At 37.0% G+C, this 20730-nt stretch overlaps 1 protein-coding gene across 3 annotated transcripts in view; it reads left to right on the forward strand.

The window, feature by feature from the left end:
- The window catches only part of KHDRBS2 (KH RNA binding domain containing, signal transduction associated 2), a 560070-nt gene that overhangs the window by 523385 nt on the left and 15955 nt on the right, over window positions 1-20730 (forward strand). For 2 of the 3 annotated variants that reach the window (XR_011504916.1, XR_006532064.2), the window contains exons 11-12: window positions 9927-12139; window positions 12672-12842. The gene's annotated coding sequence lies outside the window, so the exon portion shown is untranslated. The remainder of the gene's footprint in view (window positions 1-9926; window positions 12140-12671; window positions 12843-20730) is intronic. The other variant, XR_011504917.1, reaches the window with a different exon arrangement.

The raw sequence follows: 20730 nt of genomic DNA on the forward strand, positions 1-20730 counted from the left end.
AGAAATTTGGACAGTCTTGGATCCTCTTCTTAGACCCTCTCTGGAAGCAAATGTCACCACTAGATGTACATTTCCCATCACCCTGATGCCTCTCAGGGTGACTTCCATCACCAGGAGAATGTCCCCTCCCCTCTGTCTGGTTCTTTGCGCTAACACAGGTGGACTGTGTTTCCTATATTCTAAACTCATAGGCTGCCTTTTCTGACACCAGGACATTTTTCAGCTTGTCTGATACCGTCTTGCCCCTCCTTTCACAGTGTCTTCTGTCATTTTCCCAACTGCACAAGGGGATGACAGAAGAAAAAGAGAAAGGCAGCTGATGACTGTAGGGGAGCGAGCACTGTCCAATCTATTCAACGGAGCCCCTGCGTTAAGAAACGTTTGTTGTGTTAGGTATGAAACCAATACATGTCTATTGTAAACCAAAAAGTATGAAAAGAGAAAAATTGCATTTAATTAAAATGAATAAATAATAACTGTTAACATTTATATATAACCTCCTCGTTACAAAATCGTGATTTCTCAGCTATAAAGTATAAGAGGTGGCAGTAGGTGAGAAAATGTCTCCAATTAATCTAAGTTCTCCAGTCTCAAAGTATAAAGCTTAAAATTAGAAATAACTAAGCTTATGGAATTCACTAAGATCAATGCATAAAATCTGTGAGCAGAATAAAGCCAATTTTAAATGTCTTCAAACAGGGAAGATTATAGTTACATTTTGCATAAAGACAATCTTCCTAATGAAATTAACATTGAATTTTTAAACTATTTCTTTCAACTTTCCTTTTAGTGGTTTAAGAATATAAATTTATTGACCAGTAGATAATTATTTAGAAGTAATATTAGATATGCTGCTTTGTGCTTTCTTATAAGGCAGCAATCTTTAAAATAAGTAATACCACTTTCCATCAGAGAAACTTCTCTGGAAGCCTTTTATCATTGGTAATCTTTTAACTTCTTAAAGACCTTTATTTCATTTCTAGTGAGTAAATCATTCAGGCACAAATAATGGTTGTCTTAAAATATGGCAGAATTGCCAGTGAATTGGTATTTTGGGAGGAGGAATTCTTTTTTTATAGCCTGTCTCCTTTTTTGTTAATTACAAAAGTAATCCATGCTCAGGATTTAAAGAATGACAATGTATAATGTAAATATGCAATGTAAAAACCCAAAGTCTGTAATCCGACCCCTCAGAGGATGTTCTTTCTGATTTTGTTTCTCTTCCTTTCCCTCTTTCCTTCCTCCGTTCCTCAGCTGCTTGTTACTTATTTATTCATTTGAAATGGGATTCTGCTGTACACGCATATGCAATTTTAATTTTCGGAAATGAGGTGAATTTTGTTTCTTTGTGACAAAATGAGCTAATACCCACTTACACCGGGTGATCTGTGTGTGGAGGATTAAATCGCGGTGTGATCATTTCCCTGTAAAACTGTAACCCGCAGGACGCGCTCTGGAGTGTGAGCAAAGCCATTTGAAGTTTTCAAGCTTCCGTTTTCTTATAGGTAAAACGGGGATAATAATCACACCTACTCACAGAATTGTGAGGTGTGTAAAGTAACATCATACAGGCGTGTGTATATCCTCCCCAAATTTAGTTAATATTCTCACCCAAATTATTTTTCCTTGACAAAAAATTTTTAAGATACCTTCACGGTGTGTATCAAAAGTGCAAATGAAAGCTAGTTTAATCCACAAAATATTCATATTATCCAAACCAGTTTGCAGCCTACACATTTTTAAAATATTCTTTACTAAAATATTCAGCTAATGTAGGCTTTAGAAAACAGTTGCAGAAATGCTTGTCATTATATTCATAAGCAAACATCTTGGGTATCTTCATAACAGGTATTATAAGACATGTTTATACACAAGAACCTTATAATAATGTTGTACATATATTGTTCACATTGAAATAGGACTAAAGATGAAAGTGAGACTAACAATAATTTGGTAAAACTGTTTCAATAAGAAGAAGGTGCAGAAAATGCATGTGCAGTAATAGAATGCATAATCCATGTGACGGACTCTAGTAAGTGTTTTTATGAATTACTTTATATATTTTCTTGGCAATCCTACAATAAAAGTTCTAGGGCATCCTCACTTCCTAAATGAGAAAACTGAGTCTGAGAAAGGAGAAGTAACCTTCCCAAGGTCACATCGCTGGGCAGTGGGGTGGACTCTAAGCCCAGGCTGTCACACTCAGAGACCTCATCCTTAACCCCTGCAGTCTACCATCCCCTCTGACTGATGACAAAGTTTGGTGGTAAACTAAGTTTGAGAGGGAACCAAAATGTAAATATGTAATTCATTCTTCAAGCTAGGAAAAAGAAATTTGAGGAAATTCTCTTACTATGAATATTGCCAAGATCAGTAGTACGAACTTTAAAGACTGATAATAAATTTCTAAACACCTCTACACGCATAAGCCAAAATATTCAGAATATCTTTTCACCCTGAATTACCTAGAAAGTGCCTTGTATAATAATTCTAAATTCTGTATAGGTTGTGCCTGACTCTATTGATATGACCACCTGACCACTGATTAAATGGAAGCCGTGTGTATCTAAGTATAGAACTTAGCCTTCATGGAGGTTGGGATATACTAAGTAACAAAATAACAAAAACATCAATAAAGAGTAAAAATAAACTAGAAAGATATATTTCTAGAAAAATAGTCATGGTTACTTTTACTTATTTGTTTACTAGTGGCATGCTCTATTGTACTGATTTGTCCCAATCCACGTGATTGCAAAAATAAAATGGAGTTTTCCTTTACTATCTCTTGTCTCTATATAGATACATATATAGGTACAACATATAGATATATGTCCTAAATAGATACAGTAATAATACACATTATTGAAATGTATTTTATACTTTATTATACTTAATTATAGGACACCAGAACAAAAGTGACCATGAAAATAAGACAAGACATAGATTTAGAAAGAAAAGGAATGTAGCCAGAAGGCTGAGAAAGATGCATTAGAAGTGGTAAGATGAAACATCAATATGAGAAAGAGAAGCTGGACCACCCCTTGCAAACTTCAAGGAATGTAATGTCCTGAGATCTAAAAGTTCCCATAAATTACCGTCATGTGCAACTTATCACATAAGGCAGTAACTTTAGAAATTAAAAATACGCCTCCCCTTTATGGCAAATACAGAACATTCTGCTATTGACTGCAGCTGGAGCTTCACTTGTCTGTTCCAGAGCAATTGCTTTCATAGATCATTCCATTTTCCCTTCACTTCCACCAGCAGATTTTTTTTTCCCATTTCAGAAAATTTCTTTGGTGAGTAAGGAACAAAAATTTGCACCAACTTCTCACAGTGTACATTAGTTGAAATTTGTACTTTTAGAAAAATGCTGCATATCATGCACCTTCAGAATTGTTCAGGGATATTAAAATATAAGAGTGCTAACTCTATGAATTCCAAGCATATGCCAAAGTAATTTTATCACATTGCTTTACAATGATATTGATGTTTGAGAGATACTGTGCTCCAACCTACAGTTTAAGAAGCCTGTAGTTTGGAAAACCATATACTGTGAGCAAAAAATAGACCCTGTCGGAAGCATTAACTCTATAAGACTCTCAATAATAAAAGATGCTTATTTATAATATTTAGATTATTAGGATGATGTCTAACATAGGATATTATAAAAGTTTAATTACTAATAAGTAAAACTTAATGATGAGTTGATTTGCTTGTTCAGAAGTAGGAGACCATTAATTAATTCTCTCAGGATTTAAGTCCAAGGTGTTTTGTGTATTTTAAGTAATATTCAGATGATTTACTGAACCCACGTAGTTTTCCATCCCTAACTTACCAGTTCTTTACATCACTCAAGGAAACACTTTAACCTGCAAATGAGACTAGAAATGATAGGCTGGGACTAAGTGAAATAGGTTCAAAAGAAAGTGGCCTTATGACAAATTACAGCTAAAAGATATTCAGTGGATGCCAAATAGTCTGCCGAGCTAGTCACATAAGGAAAAATGTCATCAAGCAAAGCATCTTGGTTTAAAGATGTTCAAGAAATATTTTGGGAAAGAACAGCCAGGCTTTACCTCTCTGATAACAAAAATTGGAGCCCTCTTGGGAAAAGGCTTAACTTTTTAAAATCTTAGCTAGTATATTGATCCAAATTGATGGAAGGTGTTTATCAAATATAACTAAATGAATCAATATCTACTTGCTTCTATCTTTTTCTAATCTGATATTTACGTACTATTTGTGATATATGTAAATTATGTCTATTTATATGTAAAATGCTAATATTGTATATGACATTATATGTATGTATAAACATGTATGTGTATGTATAGCCAGCCATGGTGGTCCGCTGATTAAGATTCAGTGCTCTCACTGCCGCAGTCGAGGCTCATTTCCAATCAGGGAACCACACCACCCATCTATCGAATGTCTTACTGTGGCAGCTGCACGTTGCTGTGATGCTGAAAGCTATACCACCAGGATATCAAATACCAGCTGGGTCACTCATGGTGGACAGGTTTTAGTGGAGCTTCCAGACTGACTCAGAAAAAGGACCTGGCCACCCACTTCCAAAAGCATTGGTCATGAAAACTCTATGAATGGCAGCAGAGCATTGCCTGATAGAGCAATGGAAGGTGAGAGGATGGCACAAAAAGACTGAGCAGGGTCCCGCTCTGCTGTACACAGGCGTGCTAGGAGTCGGAATTGGCTCCACATCATTGACAAAAAATATATATCTATGTGTGTGTATCTGTCTATCTACCTATCTATCTATGCATTGATACTTTAAAAAACTTTTAAGATAATATTGATGTAATTATCACAACAGCTCTAAGAAGAAAGCAGGGCAAATTTTCTTATCTTCATTTTAAAGATAAAGAAAGAAATTTCACAGTTAAGAGGTTTTCCCAAAATCTATATAAATTCTAAATGGTGAGACTTGGTCTGAAACATTAACCTCTTCAAAATAACTACCTATCTTGTATTTGTAAAAGATAATGTCCCATGGTGGAAGAGAGATCACGGTTGTATGAGAGGGAACAGTGTTCAAGTGCAGTAATTATTAAACATCTTTTAATAAAACATTCTAAGTTAACCAAAAGTCGTGAGATTTGCTTTTACCTATATATAAACATTTACTCATAACCTTAATAATTACCATTTAGATGCCTCCTAAAGGGATGCCATAATATTGACTACTTTAGAAAAAACAGCATATTGGTGTCAGAAACATATGAAATTGCTCAAAATCAACAGCCTAATGATTACAAAAGTGTACGCTGAATTTGTAATATCTAAATGTAGTAATAATTTTTCTGATTTTAGCAGGAAGAGAATGGAACTGAAATTAATTAAAAGCGCAAAACACTAAGAAATTAATGGAAACATTCTAATTTGATTTATAACATATCAAAATTATGACTTTCTTTAGCATCTATGATGATAAAAACTTCAAAAGAAAAAAAACTGGGTAATCATTCCTCCACGGGATAACAGTTAGCGTAATGTTGGCCATCTCTTTTCCATACTTACACTAGTCCTTCCATCTTAAAAAAAAAAGTTTATGGCTTTTGGATAATTGAGATTTTTAAATGCCCTATGAGTTCCAAAATCTAATTTTGGCTCAGTTTGCAAAGACCAAAAAAAGTCATTCAGTTTCCTAATTTTAAACCAAGCATCCTGATTTGAGGACGAGATCCCAGGAGGTTTGAGTCTAAATTAAACAGATCAGCAGTTGATCTTCACTTAATTTATTAAACAGTTTCACTTAGCAGTGCAGAGACTTGTGCTACTTCTGTAAGAATGTGGTCACCTGGAAGGATTCTGCTGTTTGATCCAATTTATCTCTGTCCACCTCTACCCTTAAAAGTGCATTGCAAGGACCCAGAAATACCTATTTGTCACAAGCCCTCTGTTGAAGCAGGACATGACAAATCAATACAGATTTTACTGTTTTACAATTAATCTGCTGTGTAATCTACTGTACTGAAAATACACTAGCTCCTTTTCCAATATAAAAGAAGCTCACTTGAGTGTCCGAAGCTTACTCAGTTTCCAGGTGAAACCATTCCTGCATTCGACATGAGTTCCTCAATTCCTGCTCCTGTGGTCAGATAGCCGACCTGTGTTATACCCTCCACATTCTGGTGTGCTCAGAACCTCACACATTTCTGGTGAGCTGCTGAGATCAGGAAATTCACTTTTTCATTAAGCATGGGTGACTAATTAGAATATTAGGGCTCATTATATAAATAATACTTGCTTCTAACTTGTAAAACTTAAAACAAATACATATATTTAGTGACAAGATGATCCTCTGCCTCCCTCCCCCAGTGTGGGGGAAGGAAGGGTCTAGAAATGCTGTAAGAATGAGAGATGACTTTAGTTATGTTTGTGATATCCACATCAAAAAAGAAGATTTTGATATGCTACATAGTGTTTCTAGATTATGTATTTATTTATAAAGATAAATTATTTGATAAGGATAGTTGATAAATATCTAACTGGGCATTATTTCCTTCTCTTCTGAGGCTAGATTTGTTTTTAGCAGTGTTAAAATATTTTAAAAATGCTTTCATTTATTTTCTCATTAGAGTTCATTATTACTGCAGTAGAAGTATACTTTATTTCTCAAAGTAACCCTGATTGTTCATATTAATATATTGCAGCTGTGTTCAGTCAATTTTATAGACTTGTCAAGTTGTAGAAATGACACATACCTCAGCTCTCAAGTGATTCATGTATATATAACTGATATTTTTATTCTTAATAGAACCATGGACAACATCAAAATATAATTATTTAACTAATCAAACTATTGGTTTCTAAATATAGTAGCTGTTTTATTTGTTTTTAATTGCCTTCTATGTAAAAATACACAAGAAAACAGAATTTGAGAACAGAAATTTCAGGACAAGACACAGTCTGTTAATTTGTCAGTGATTATGAATTGTGATGGAATTAAATTTCAAAATAAAATTATTGGAGTACAAAATAAACTATCAATGATCTTTATGATTAAAAAATAAAAACAAAGTAAGGTCTTGCTTATGTTGTATAGAACATGGATTTCATAATATTGTTAATACTGGGCATACTTGTTCCTTGAAAAGATGATCAGGTCTTACCAGAACTTAAGTGAATGAATAAGATTTTTATTTCAGGCTTTAATGGAATTTGTGTAAAATTTTCTATCTTCTGTATTGTATACTTACCAAGCCTTCAATTTTATTGATTAGGCAGTTATGAAAGTTTATTTTTTTCCTACTTTAAAGAAGTTTAGAAATAAGTATTATCTATTGAACTGATAATCAGTCCAAAATAGGATATTTGTGAAAATTAGCCCACAAATTGTCAACTGTCTCATCCACTTTGCATTTGTAAAGAATATAAGCATTACTTATAAGTGATGCAATTCCTCTCACATTTCAAAATACGCCCTTATAATGGAGTTAGTAGAAAAAATGTATAACATGAAACACAAGTATCATCCAATAGTTTTGATTGCATTAAACACCAATGTTTTATGTCTTATATTAACGTAACACCCAAGGCTATTCCCAATATTCTATTTGCTAAAATATTTTTCTCTACTCTAATTTTTGACATATAAAAGTCAGGTATAAAATAACTGGGGAAACATACTATATGGATTTTTAATTGGAAGTAAAATTAAGGACTTATTATTTCATGCCTAATCAGTTTATCTACCAAATGCCCACCCACCACATTCAGAGTTTTATGTCACATGTTACTTGCTCAGTAGCTTCAAAAACCGACTAGACATAAATTAGAATATTAATTAGTACCCAACAATGTGTCGAATTAGAAAGAATATATCCAGTTTAGTTGCAAAGAATTTGATTTTAATATGAAATAATGATACATTTAAAAATTATAATAAAACTCTCTGCTAAAATGTTTCTTAATGTGCTGTAACACCAGAGCCACCTTTATTTATTACAAATAATAAAACTTGATTAGTGCTAAACTAATCAAATTCAAATCAATTCAACTACATACATTTCAGTGAAATAGTGTTTAAGAAACGCAAAATAAACTAAAAAATGAAAAGTTCATTGCCTTAATCAAAAGCAGTGAGCTTTAAATTTCAACCAACCAGGCGACGTTTGTCATTTCCCAGTTGTGTTCTCAGTGGAAAGTTGCCAAGGACGTTTGACATCTCTTAAACTTGCTGTCTCATTTGTCCCCTTATGTTAATATGTTAAACTGTAGGACAGAAAGAAGAGGACAGCCACAGTTCTATTAAAATGCGTACTTCTAGGGCTGGCCCAGTGGCGTGGTGGCTAAATCCGCATGCTCCACTTCAGTAGCCCAGAGTTCACTGGTTCAGATCCCAGGCGCAGACCCATATACCACTGGTCAAGCCATGCTGTGGCAGCATCCCACATATAAAATGGAGGAAGATTGGCATGGATGTTAGTTCAGGGACAATCTTCCTCATGCAAAAAAATGAAAAGAGGAAGATTGGCAACAGATGTTAGCTCAGAGCCAATCTTCCTCACACACACACACACACACACACACACACACAAACATACTTCAGCATTCGTAAATACCATACATGGTGTAAAAGGATCCTTAATTCCAGAAGGAAATGTGTACTCTCTCTCATTTCCTTAGTGCTTGGTTTTTTTCTTTCTGTTTCCTGTGTCTAATGGTGCCCAACTAATTTGGAACAATAAGGGATCCTATTAGTTAATTGCCCCAGGGTTGGAGACATCAGGGCTCTTATATTAGAATGAAAAACAGTGAATGAATACAAGACTGCAGTATCTAAATAACTACAAAAGCCAAAAATCATTTTTTTGTCATAAATTCAAAAATGGTGATTGCAATGAAAATATTTTTTCAGTAATTTTACAAAGTTTCTACCAAAGGAAGGGTGTTGAATTAATACATTCAGGCAACTAGTGCTTTCTGCTGCGTCCTATATAAGGAAAGTGGAAATATCGGTAGGTGTGGAGTTAGAAGTTAAGGAAGCATTTGAAACAGAACCTGAGCCTTTCTAGTGTAATAAACCAAGTCTGCTCTTTTGACTTGGTCTGACTGGTCGTTTCTATTCTGACCCTATCTTGATCTTCAATTTCAAGGCAGCAAGGCTCCAGCTACAAAGATCATTTCCTTCCAAATATTTGGTTTTTCTGTCTTCCTTACAGGAAAGTAGAAGATGTTTGGATATCAGTGTATGTTCTATATCCCTTAGTTGATGGTTTCAGCTACTGTAAGGATCCTGGGAATTTTTAATAATAGTTGAGGTCCCATTAAACTTAGTTCTAAAGTAGCTTCTTAGAGTTCATTCATCAAATAATTCAGGGTGTAAAAGTAGCACATAAACATTAATTGAACAGCCATTAAGCAGGATGCCTGTTTGGTTTTGGCTGATGGAGGACGTAAAGCTTCGTACCCTGTGGTGGAAAACAATTAGGTCTGATGAGGAACATGCCATTAAGTATCCTACTACCAGACTTAGACCGGTTACACTCTACAAAATCACAGCCAGCTGTAGTCAGAAGCCTGTCCGAGTTATAGGAAGTCATATTTTTACTGTCGTGGCTTAGCTGCTTATAAATATTGTAGTGTGCCTCGCGCCTTATGCTAATGGAAGTGACTAATGGTTGTCATTATCTTCATTCAATCTCATAAAAAACTTCCTCAGGAGAGAACTGATCATAGGTTGAATGCTACTTAAACTGTTTCTCTAAAACACAGAATATAAAAAGCACTTAAGTACAAGAGGTTGGATGGATAATTTATTTTGTTTTGAGTATGTTTGATGACTATTACTGTTGTTAAATTTGGCATGAACCAAATTGATACCCATATACGAGTGCCTTATAGATACCTATATGTATGGCTGCATAATGCTTTACATTTGTTCTGCTCATCTGGGACTGTAGGTGAAGATGTATGATAGAAAAACCAAAAGCTGGAATAAATCTGACAAAGACTGTGTGGAGGTTCGATGTTTTTAACAATGAAGGAGAGTCCCCTCATCGACTTGTGATTTCACTTATGCACTCTGCTTACAAGACAGATACAGAATACTACATTATGGGGCCAAAAAGAAATGCTTAAGTGGATGGAGCAGCTCTTTGCATCTAATAGAAGTTAAGTGCAACATTAAATTAATGTCAGGAAAGTGAGAGTTTTATTCTACGTTGTAGCAGCCTGGCAGTAATGTATTGACTCTCATATGCACACGATTTTCACATCTTCTATCACCAGACCTTGAGGTTACGCATTTCTATCACAGAGTAAAAACCAAAACAGAAATCAATTAATAAGGAAATATATTTAAGAGAATGTGATAAATATTCACACTGTTTCTGATAATAAGATGAGTGGGACAGAAAGTTCTGGAGGAGAGGAAATGTCACCCACTGTATATAATGGATCTTCATGGAGCCTTTGTCCAAAAAGTTACAGTAGTCATCCTTCCCAGTATCACCTTTTCGTATAGAGAGAAAGTTCAATTTTATTGGCGAGAGGGTCAATTTAGAGAGGGCTTCCACTAAATGTAGAATGAAGTGGGGCAGAACGGACCAGAGTGGAGCAGAACACGATAGACTAGGACCATGATTATTTGTTCTCTCCTAAAATTCTAATTTGTCCTAACCAAAAGGAGAAGTAAATGTATGGCTGGATGGGGGATCAGTGACACAGATGATTCAAAAGCGAAGTTTCTGTTTTCTTCTTTATACACACTTTTATTGGAAAAGAACTTATTTAGAGAGTATAAATTGCAGTGTATATATTTGTTTAATGAAACAGGAAATTTTATAAGAGGTTTCAGAAAGTTTCTTTTGCAAGTATTTAGAATAAAATTTTTTTAAAAAATGAAAGTGCATCTCTCATGACATGACTTTCAGAGAGACCTTAGGAAAGACTTTAGCTAAGTTATAAATACAATAGAAAGACCACACCTCCTTCTATTTTGTCTCAGAGGAGTCTGGAAGAAGGCAGTACCATACTTTTGTGCTCATCTTGAATCTGACCCATACACAACAAGTAAATTCTTCTGCACAGGACACCTCTCCCCAAGGAATCTGCCTTCAGCTAGAAAATATATTGCAGAAAAGGCGACCATACGCCCCAGGTTACACCTGTTGTCCCAGTGTGATTATTATTATAGCACCACCTTTCAATCTCAGACATGTCCCAGGATGGATGACAAATTATGGTACCCTTATCTATGAATAATAACAAAATGTTAAAAATAATAAAATAAGCTTTATTGCAAGCTTGCTATTTGTCAGAGACTTTGAAATGCTTTCATGTATAATGAATTCTTCACAATCACCCAATGAGGGGGGTATTTTATTGCCCCCCTTTCACAGTTGAGGAAACAGAGATAGAGAGGTTGATTAGCACGACCTCTTCTCACAGTTGGCAACCTGCAACCAGACACAACCAGACAACATAGGCCAGAAGATGATACACTATGTTCCTTTCTGCTGATCGATATGATTAGCTTGGTTTTACTTAATACATTTGAAGATTATCAATAGTTCTAATTTGTTATTCTTCCTAGCTGTTATGACTATATTTTTATAAGGACTGTGCATTTTAAGAGGCAGGAAAGGAGCACTAATCTGATCTCAAAGTCAGCTGGGTTGCAGTTCAGGTTGTTACCATTATTATATTAATGATAACAACAATGACTTGTAAAGTGATTAGTTTATGGCAGGCACCATATTTAGGGTTTTTCCTGTGTTCTCTCACTGACCCTGAAAACAGCTCTGCGAGGCAGAACATTTGAAGCCCACTAATGTATCTGAATGGCTTTAGCTATAAGCCCTCAACTGGTTCAGAGGTTAGAAATGAAAACTAGAGGATTAACTCATTTCAGCAGGCCCTGCCAATGCTGACACTCTGTGACTAGAATAGATGCCTCTGGGGGTAAGTGATTATCAGGATGTAAGGCATAAAATCTGGATGCTGCCAAAAATATACAGGGGCAAAGAGGCTTCCCTAACATCTCATATTTGTATTAGCTGTCATGCACTGAGTGCTTACCAAGGGCATGTGCTTTACTAACTTTGATCTTTTCTATTGTTATTCTCCTCACCATAGGCCAACTAAGAAGAGAATTTGGATCCAAACCAACAGCGTAAGTTTAACCCCACTATGCTAAAGATAGTATCCTCTCTGGAACTCTCTAGGGACTGCCCTAATTTAGCAACCTTTCTGAAAAGCAATATTAAATAGAAATTAATAAATATTTGCTCATGACCACATTTGTTCCATCACTGTATAAAGAATGGGAATAGAAAAACAGATATCATAGTATTATATAGAAGTTGTCGAAAGGATTTCTTGGCATTTTTTCATACAAGAAGTGTGGAAATTCTTACTAGAGCAGAGTAAGTTCTGTGCCCTGCGGAGAACAAAGTAAATATGTCTGTGCCTACACCCGAAAGATGATTACAGTTCATTAGAGGATGTAAGAATATCAGTGCACAAATATAGATTATGTGCTATCATAAAATGCCAAATCTTACAGTGTAATTTGAACAATGCTTAACCTGGAGTGCATTACATATGGAGTATTTTAAAAATGTAGATGCTAGGACTATAATTGCATTGACTGAATAAGTTTCTAAGGTTGGAGCCTGGAAATGTGTATTTTTTAAACTCCACAGGTGATTCTGAAGTGCCTTATGAATAACCACCACTGGATAAAAATATATGTGGAATATATTAATATGTTAATTATGCAGACTGAAAAAGAAGAGGTTAATTTGGGTTGGGATTTAAAAAGATGACTTCATAGAAGAAATGAGATTTGAATGAAAGGTCAAAATGGACAGAAGGTAGGTGAAACAGAACTTTTTCTTTTACATTTTAGCTCAAAATAAAATCTTGCCTTTAGAGACTTTTTTCCTGCATTTCAGATTGCTAACTGAATTGATCTAGAATAGATAATAAAACTTATAACAATAAATACCTGGAAATGTTCAAGTATCTTATAATATATCTATGACATGGCTACATAAAACTCAGGTTTAAAGTCTTGCTTGAAAGTTTGTATATTATTATAGATGAACATTAATATTGGTAATAAAGAAATTTTATCACAATTAGTAAATGTAATTAAGATTGCAAACTGCCATGGACAGGATCTGTATTTTATTCAAATTTGGGTTCTTAGATCTTTAGCATAGGGATTGGTATCTAGAATATGCATAACACGTTTGTTTGTTGAATGAACGAGACATTTGGATTTTCTTGGTTTATTCATTCCATCTTGTTTGTTGGGTGGATTTCAGTGGTCTCCATTTGGAGGATCCAGTATTTTACACATGGAGGTTTTGGTTTGTTTGTTTGTTTCTTGTCCAGAACCAACGAGCGGGCAGACTGTCAACGATCATTAGCTTGTAAGAGTAAGCTTTTAGGCTTTTTCCTTCCCAATGAAAAGACTGAAGGGAAAGAAGAAGAGTGGAAAAGGCAAAGAAGTTGCAATCATCTTAGCAGCAGGGAATTCTCCATCCATGTTGATGCCCAGAACAGCTGGCAAACCCCTTCTCAGACCAGCCTCTCCAGAGGGAGGAGCAGGCAGAGTCACCAGACCCCTCCATGGGGAGGAGCATGGCTGCCCTAGCCCCTTCCACTGACCTGCTTTTTTGTAGAACAGGATTGTCGTGTCATTGTTTTGGTTTCGGTTGTTAATAGAGTTTTAGAGTTTAGAGTTACTAGACAACCACCAAGATCACTCAAATTCTTTATCTTACTGCATTGTATCCCCCCGGTGCCAGTCAAGCCAAGCTTTCTTAGCATTTTGTTGTTACTGTTGTGAAAAAAATGTCAGGAGATATTCATAGCTCCCCAGTGGAATTTTATACTACTTTTGGAAACAGTTTTGTAGGGGGTACAAATAATGGGAAGAAGAAAGAAGGAGCAGAGAACAAAACACAGATGTGAAAGAGTACAGTGAGCCAATGACAGAGAGCTTTGATCTTATTTTTCATCTATGTGTTTTGCAGCATAAAGGGGAAAGTGGAAGGCATCATATAGTGTTCAGTTTTAGACATGTATTTCTAAAACATTTTTCGGGGGAGACAGCTTTGATAGTAAAGACAGACACTTAGGTTGGTGTCAGAGAAGGGACGAGTAGGAACCAGAAGAAGGAGCCTGGGCAGAAGCAACTGTCACAGTACAGCTTGCTGTGAGCTCAGCCTTGGTGCCACTCAAGAGAAGTCCTGGTTGCCCTCCCATTTATTGCTTACTCTTCAGTTCACATGGCTCTAGGCTAGAGGAGCTTAAACAAATGGCCATTCTTCTCTAAAAGACCATTGAATGAACTCTTGAGGTGACTATATTCTGTAAGAGACACATGGAATTCTTGGTTGGACCAAACCCAAGACTTCCACATTGCTAATTGGAGTCTTCATAACCATACTGGCTGCAAAATAACCTAAGGAACTGTGGCTTGGAAAATGTCTAGTACCTGGCTCAAGGCATATATCTACTGGCCATCGTATGAGTGGTTGCGCTTTCTCGGCCTCCCCTCTGTCTTTTCCAGCTGCTACGTGATTGCCTCATCCCAGGCAAGCCTAATTATCATCATTGAAAAAGGCACCAAAAATAAACATGATTACATTATTCTTTGTAAGCAGTGATTGAACAAGAACATATCTAAAACAGTTTAATTCACAGTGAGTTGCATAAAACAGCTGAAAATAAAATGAATTCATGTTTTAAGAATATTTCAAGAGTGGATCATCACATCCATGGCATGCATGTCATCTTGAGCACCATTAGTAATTTTAATCAGCCAGTGGTGTGCTGGAGCCACAAGCTCATGAGATCCGAGTATATGCATCCCTTCTCAACTAGGCTTCAGTGACTTCACTTTTGTAGCTTAAAGTGGACCGTGGTGGGACTGCTTATACCACTGAAATTGGCAAATGCTGTGTCTTAGTCTGTTCAAGCTGTCATAAAATCCTGCAGATTGAGTGGCTCATAAACAACAGAAATTTATTTCTCACAGTTGTGGAGGCTGGAAGTCTGAGATCAGGCTGTGGCCAGGGGAGGGCCCTCTTCCACGTCATAGACTTCTTGGATCCTCACGTGGTGAAAATCACTAGGGAGCTCTGTGGGGTCTCATCTGTAAGAGCACCAATCCCATTCAAGAGGGTACCATGTTCATGACCAAATCACCTCCCAAAGGCCCCACCTTCCAACACTATTGTATTGGGTGTTAGAATTCCAATACGTAAATTTGGGGGTCAAGGAGGACCATAGAAAACATTCAGACCATAGCACACTACAAATCAGGGCTTTTTTCTTTCTTTCTTTTGCAGAGAGCCAGTGAGCCAGTTTACCAGCACACCACTGAGTTACATGCACGTTGTAGAAGAAGAGACACCATATAAATATATATCTCTGTAATTAAGAATTTTGCTTGCTGGGTAAATATTAAGAAAACATTGCTTAAGAGAGACAGTGTTTTGTTAGACTGCCAAGGCCCTTATCTTTTATTAGCTGTCAATGAGCCTCCCTGTGTCTTAGTCTCTACGTTCTTAAAATAAGAACATACCTACTTCATAGGATGGTTCTGATGATGAAATGGTGCAATATATGAGATGTACTTTAAAAGTGCCAGGCACAAAGAAGGTACTCAATAAGTATTTCTATTAGTATCAACAGGAGAGGAGACTAGATGGTCTTTTACTCTTCTCCTAAAAAACTGCCTAATTTCAGTGTTATTTTCCTTGTTGAGCTTTTATGTATTTTAGAAGCTCATACCCAACTTCCACAAGTTTTGTGAAGATCCTTTGAATGAAAGCACATCAAATCACTTTGAAATGCATGAAGCACTGTGTAAATGAAAGGTGGGATAATTATGTTAAACACATCATCTTGAATTTTGTTTATACTGCATCTTTGAAATGAGCATCAGATTTTTCTCTAGGCAGTTACTGCTCCCACAGAAACAAACACAGATGGTGCCCAAACCTCCTACTGAATAGTTTTAGGCAACGGCATTTATCAAAATACTGCAGGTCACTAAATGCACAGACTCAAAACCAACGGCACATCTCAGTGTCAGGCCAGCATGGTAATTTAGGCAAATAAGCCTTTGTTTGATGATTCAAGGATTTTCTGATTCATAGAATGCACTAGCACAACAAACAGAAAATCTTACATGTCGGCTAAGTTTTACAAAATAGGATATTAAAATGCAGTTTCTTTTAGAGAAAAAAATCAGCCTGTCTTTTTGAGGAGTGTTTCTAGCCAAATGAACGCTAATTTTTGGGGTGTGCATGCAGATGTTCCCATTTTACGTTGACCTTCTAGCCAAGCAAAACAGAGAAAAGGGAAACACGTTCCAAAGATATTTTTTTTACACTCAAACTTTCTAAGCACTCAGTCTTTGGAGTGCAGGCGTCCTCTTTTCAGCAAGGTCATCCTGAGATTTCGGTAACTTAACTCTCTTAATTGAGTCTGGGGCCGGTGGCCTTGGGTCCGTTCCTTGCCCTTCATGCTGGGGAGGGAAATCTGAGGCCTGCAGCCTCCTTTTCCAGGAACCTGTCTGAGCTGACTTACAGCTGGCTTCTGGCAGTGGGGCTTGCGGGTGAGGACAATGGTGGGAGACAGGAGGCTAGGAAGAAGGAAGGAGCCAGGGTATTTCTCCTGACATCAGTTTGTCTCCTGCACCTTCTCAGGCAGCAGCTATGTCTCTTCCTTGCTCCACTTCCAACCACTGCAGCCTGCCACGGTCCCCGTTCTCACCAGGTAACCCAAGGCTCCTGTGTTGTAACAACACCTCCTCATCCTTGTGTCCCTGCTGCCTGGGATTGGTTCTGGCTTGCTCCTTTTGCCAGTTTCTGGGTTACCTCCCTTTTCTCTAGTTGGCCTCATTTGTCTCTTTCATCACTTGTTCATGCTTTAATCAATTCCCTGCATGAGAGTCTATCATTCAAATATCCCAGGTGAATCCTGTTTTCCTTGATTGGACCCTGACTGCTCATAGAATTCTTGGGCAGGTAACACTGTTGGAAGTGCAGTCCTCTGTACCCAGCACAAAGATCTCAGGGGCCCTCCTGGAGCATGAACTCCTGCCATCACTGTTCCCTTTGCTCCTCTTCTCCCTTAGTTGTGTGACGACTCTACCTTGAGCCTGCTCTGGGCCAGGTCCCTGAGGTGGAGGCAGAGAAAAAGTATTCAAAAGACTCTCAGCCATTACACTGTTAGCCTAGCCTGTCTCCCTTCTTCAGGCCACTCCCCTCAAATTCAGTTACAGGTGATTGTTCTGTGAAATGTTAGGTCCCTTCCTAGAAAGTCACAAGGGATGAGAGAGTCTCCAGATTATTTCCACATTGTGAATAATAGGATTGGAATATGGATCTGTGAGCTGTTACCATTCTGCAATTATATCCCTTCTACTTTCTTTGCAAAGAAGTAAATTTTGGGCCACAAAACACCTCCATATCTTAAAATTGTTTTAGAGAGTTTAAATTAGATCTATAAATGTACCCTCAACCCAAAAGTATCAACCTAGGGTTGGACATCCCATGCACTTATTAAACCTATTTTGAACTTTGAACACTGAAACATACATTAATGCTGTTTCTGAAAATACCATTTTATAAAGGTTTGCACATTTTCCCCTATAGCCCATCCTGTTGCATTGCCCACCGTGCTACCCCTTCCTGAAGTGATCTTTTTCCTTCTGTTTTCTTTTGTTCAGCTACGAATTCTCCATCAAATAACCACCTCTCCAGGAGTGTCCTCTGAACTTTTCTACTCATTGTCGGGTCAACATCTCTTCATGCCCTGTTCGTGCCCCAGTATTTCATTGTGTGAAATATATTTATGTCTCTGTCTCGAGTTAGACTTTGGCTCTATAATGGAAGGACTGTGTTGCATCTTTGTAGTCCTAGTGCTCCATAACTTCCTCAGCACTTAGGAACTATTCAAGATATATTTGTTGAACTGTTTTTGAACACCCTGAAAGTTCCAAGGCCTCCCATGCTGGACAAAAATTAGCATTAGGATCTTGGAATGGAAGGTTTGGTTTGGTTTCTTTGTACTAGGAACATTTTAGTAACAGACACAGGTTATTTCACAAAATGCCTAAGCTTGTGCCTGCATGTAGAAGTACTTATTTTTGTTGAACAACATTGATAAATAGGGAAATAGGCACACAAGAGGAACAGTAGCACTTAAACAAGTTTAGGACAAAGCATCTCAAATCTTTGCCTTGTTTTTGTTCTCCTTCACTAGAAGTTGCATCCTGTCTCCATGCTTGTCTTCCTAAATTTAAGCCCTTATTTTCAGCATCCATCTAAATATATTCTCACTGCCTCCACCATCAATTAAGTAAATGCCATGTCTCTCACTCATTTCCTTTGAAAAGGATGAGCTCAACCGTGCTCTGTTTATTCCATTTATAATGGCTCTCTTTGCACATTTTGGTCCATTGCCTCCGGTGTCATTTCTCATGCATCTGTTTTTTCTACCCAATTAGACTCAGAGCTTGGCGGTCAGAGGTACTTTTTCTTTTATGTCTCCTCACAGCATGTTCACAACATAGGTTTGTGAACTAAATGTCTTCTAGATTTCACCAGTATCCATGCTAGTATTTTTAGTTCCTTGTCAAATGAACACGTTGGAGTGCTCACTCTGGGGCTGGACTCATGGGCGTTTGGGCACCCAGACAGGACGCAGCTCCTTGATTCCTCTCAGAAGGTCTGTGGGCTAGGCTGGGCAGTACAGGGACTTCAAGACCACTTTGCCACTTTTCTTTAAAGCCAGGAATATCCCTAAGCTGCCTGTCCCCAGGAACTCAATATGGCCCTTCTAGTGGTTCCTACCCTTGATGTCACTGAACCTGTTCAGTTCCTTAATATGATAATTTGTAACCATATACCTATATAGAGTATGTGTAAAATAGCCACATGAAGTAAATAAAGAAGTTAAATTTATATAAATATGTAAAATATGTAGGAGATGATATAAAGTATATGCATGTATGTGTGTAAGTAATGTATACAAAAGACACCCATAGGTGCGATTGTACATATATGTGTATTTTATGTTTTCATTTTCTCTTCCCCCCCCACACAGATTTTCTTCACCACTTAACACTCAGGCCTAATACAGAGCCTGGCACATTGTAGGTACTCATAAATATTTGTTGAATAAATAATATATGAATGAATGAAACTATGAGAGCAAAGAATTCTTTCCAGTCTTAGTCACATCAGGTGTTATGTTTACTGATCAAAGAGTGAAATGAGGAGAGAACTAGAAGCATAAAAAGAAAGGAGTCAATGTTTCTCCCTCTGCCCCAAAACTGCATAGATTTATAATCTAACTCCTCCCAGAAAGAGGCTCCCAGACCTCTCAGTTTGTTTTCACCTGGAGAGGGGAAAGAGGAGACAAGACAGACTCTGTGGTCCTCTGTGTGTGCTACCCACTAAGAAAACCTACTGACATTTTAGCAAAAGCTAATAATTTCCAAGTAATGTGGCACAAAATGAATGGGACATTCCTACATTATCTGTTCCAAACTTCTATCTTTTCTCTATGAGCACAATCCTGATATCTTTAGAATATATCTATGGTATGTGCACGCCTTTTCTCCTAAAAACAATTCTGATGACTAAAAAGAAAGAGTGGGAGATGATCACAGGAGGGGGCAGCGGAGAGCACTGGTTGATAACAAAGGCCGTGAGCCAGACTGCCTGTTTCAGGTCCTGGCTCCACTGTTTTCTGGCTGTGGGATTGTAGGCAGGTTGTGTGACCTTGCTCTGGTTGTTTCCTCATTTGTAAACTGGCAATAATAATAGTATCTAAATCACAGAGCTTCTTATTAGGATTGAATAAGTTAGAACATGTAAAGCCTCTGGAATAAAATCCGGCACATATTAACACTCCATAAATGTTCACTGATTGTACTCTTTGCATTGTTATTTTTGCCACCATCTCCAAATGAAGGCAGGTTTACTGCTAACACAGGACGGACAAATTTCCGTTAAGACTGATCAAGGAAAAGAACAAGAGATGCACACATAAATAGTTGTAAGTCTGAAAAAGGAATATAGTCAGAGATGCATGAGAAATGTAAAAAGGCACAGTAGAAAGTCAGAATTCTAAGACTGTGTTATGTCTTCTTGATAAATTTTTTCTTTAATTCTTACCCCTATTAGAAAATGTTCCTTCATATATCTTTTAAATGACGAAGATTACTCTTATTTCATCTTCTTTGGTCTAAAAAATTTGGAGAACAGCTGATTAAAATCGACTTTTTAATAACCCACAGCCTTGCTGAGGAATCACGAGTGATGTAACTCAATGATTTTCCACCTGTTCACTCAAAGGCTGTTCATATTCCCCATATTGTTTGAGCTCCTTTATGTCATCAAGAAAGCCACTGTTAAATTTTCCGTGTTGTTCACTATGTAACATCATACAATAATATCTTTAGCCCTTAAAAAAAGAGAGAAGAAAACGTTCCCCACCTGGCTGCACCCTTCCCGCTATTTGCTCTTTTTGAATGTATGTATGTATTTCGTCTAACAAATATTTATTTAGTTTCTATTATGTGCCCAAAAAGCAGTCAGCAAGACAGGCAAAGTCTCTGTTTTCATGAAGCCTGGAGTCTAGAGAGGGTTTGGAGGGATAAACAAAACACAGAATATCTCAGTTATGAATTGAGATCGTTGTTATGCAAGAAATAAATGGAGAACTTGA

The sequence above is a fragment of the Equus asinus genome, chromosome 8 (assembly GCF_041296235.1).
Source record: "Equus asinus isolate D_3611 breed Donkey chromosome 8, EquAss-T2T_v2, whole genome shotgun sequence".
NCBI lineage: Eukaryota > Metazoa > Chordata > Mammalia > Perissodactyla > Equidae > Equus > Equus asinus.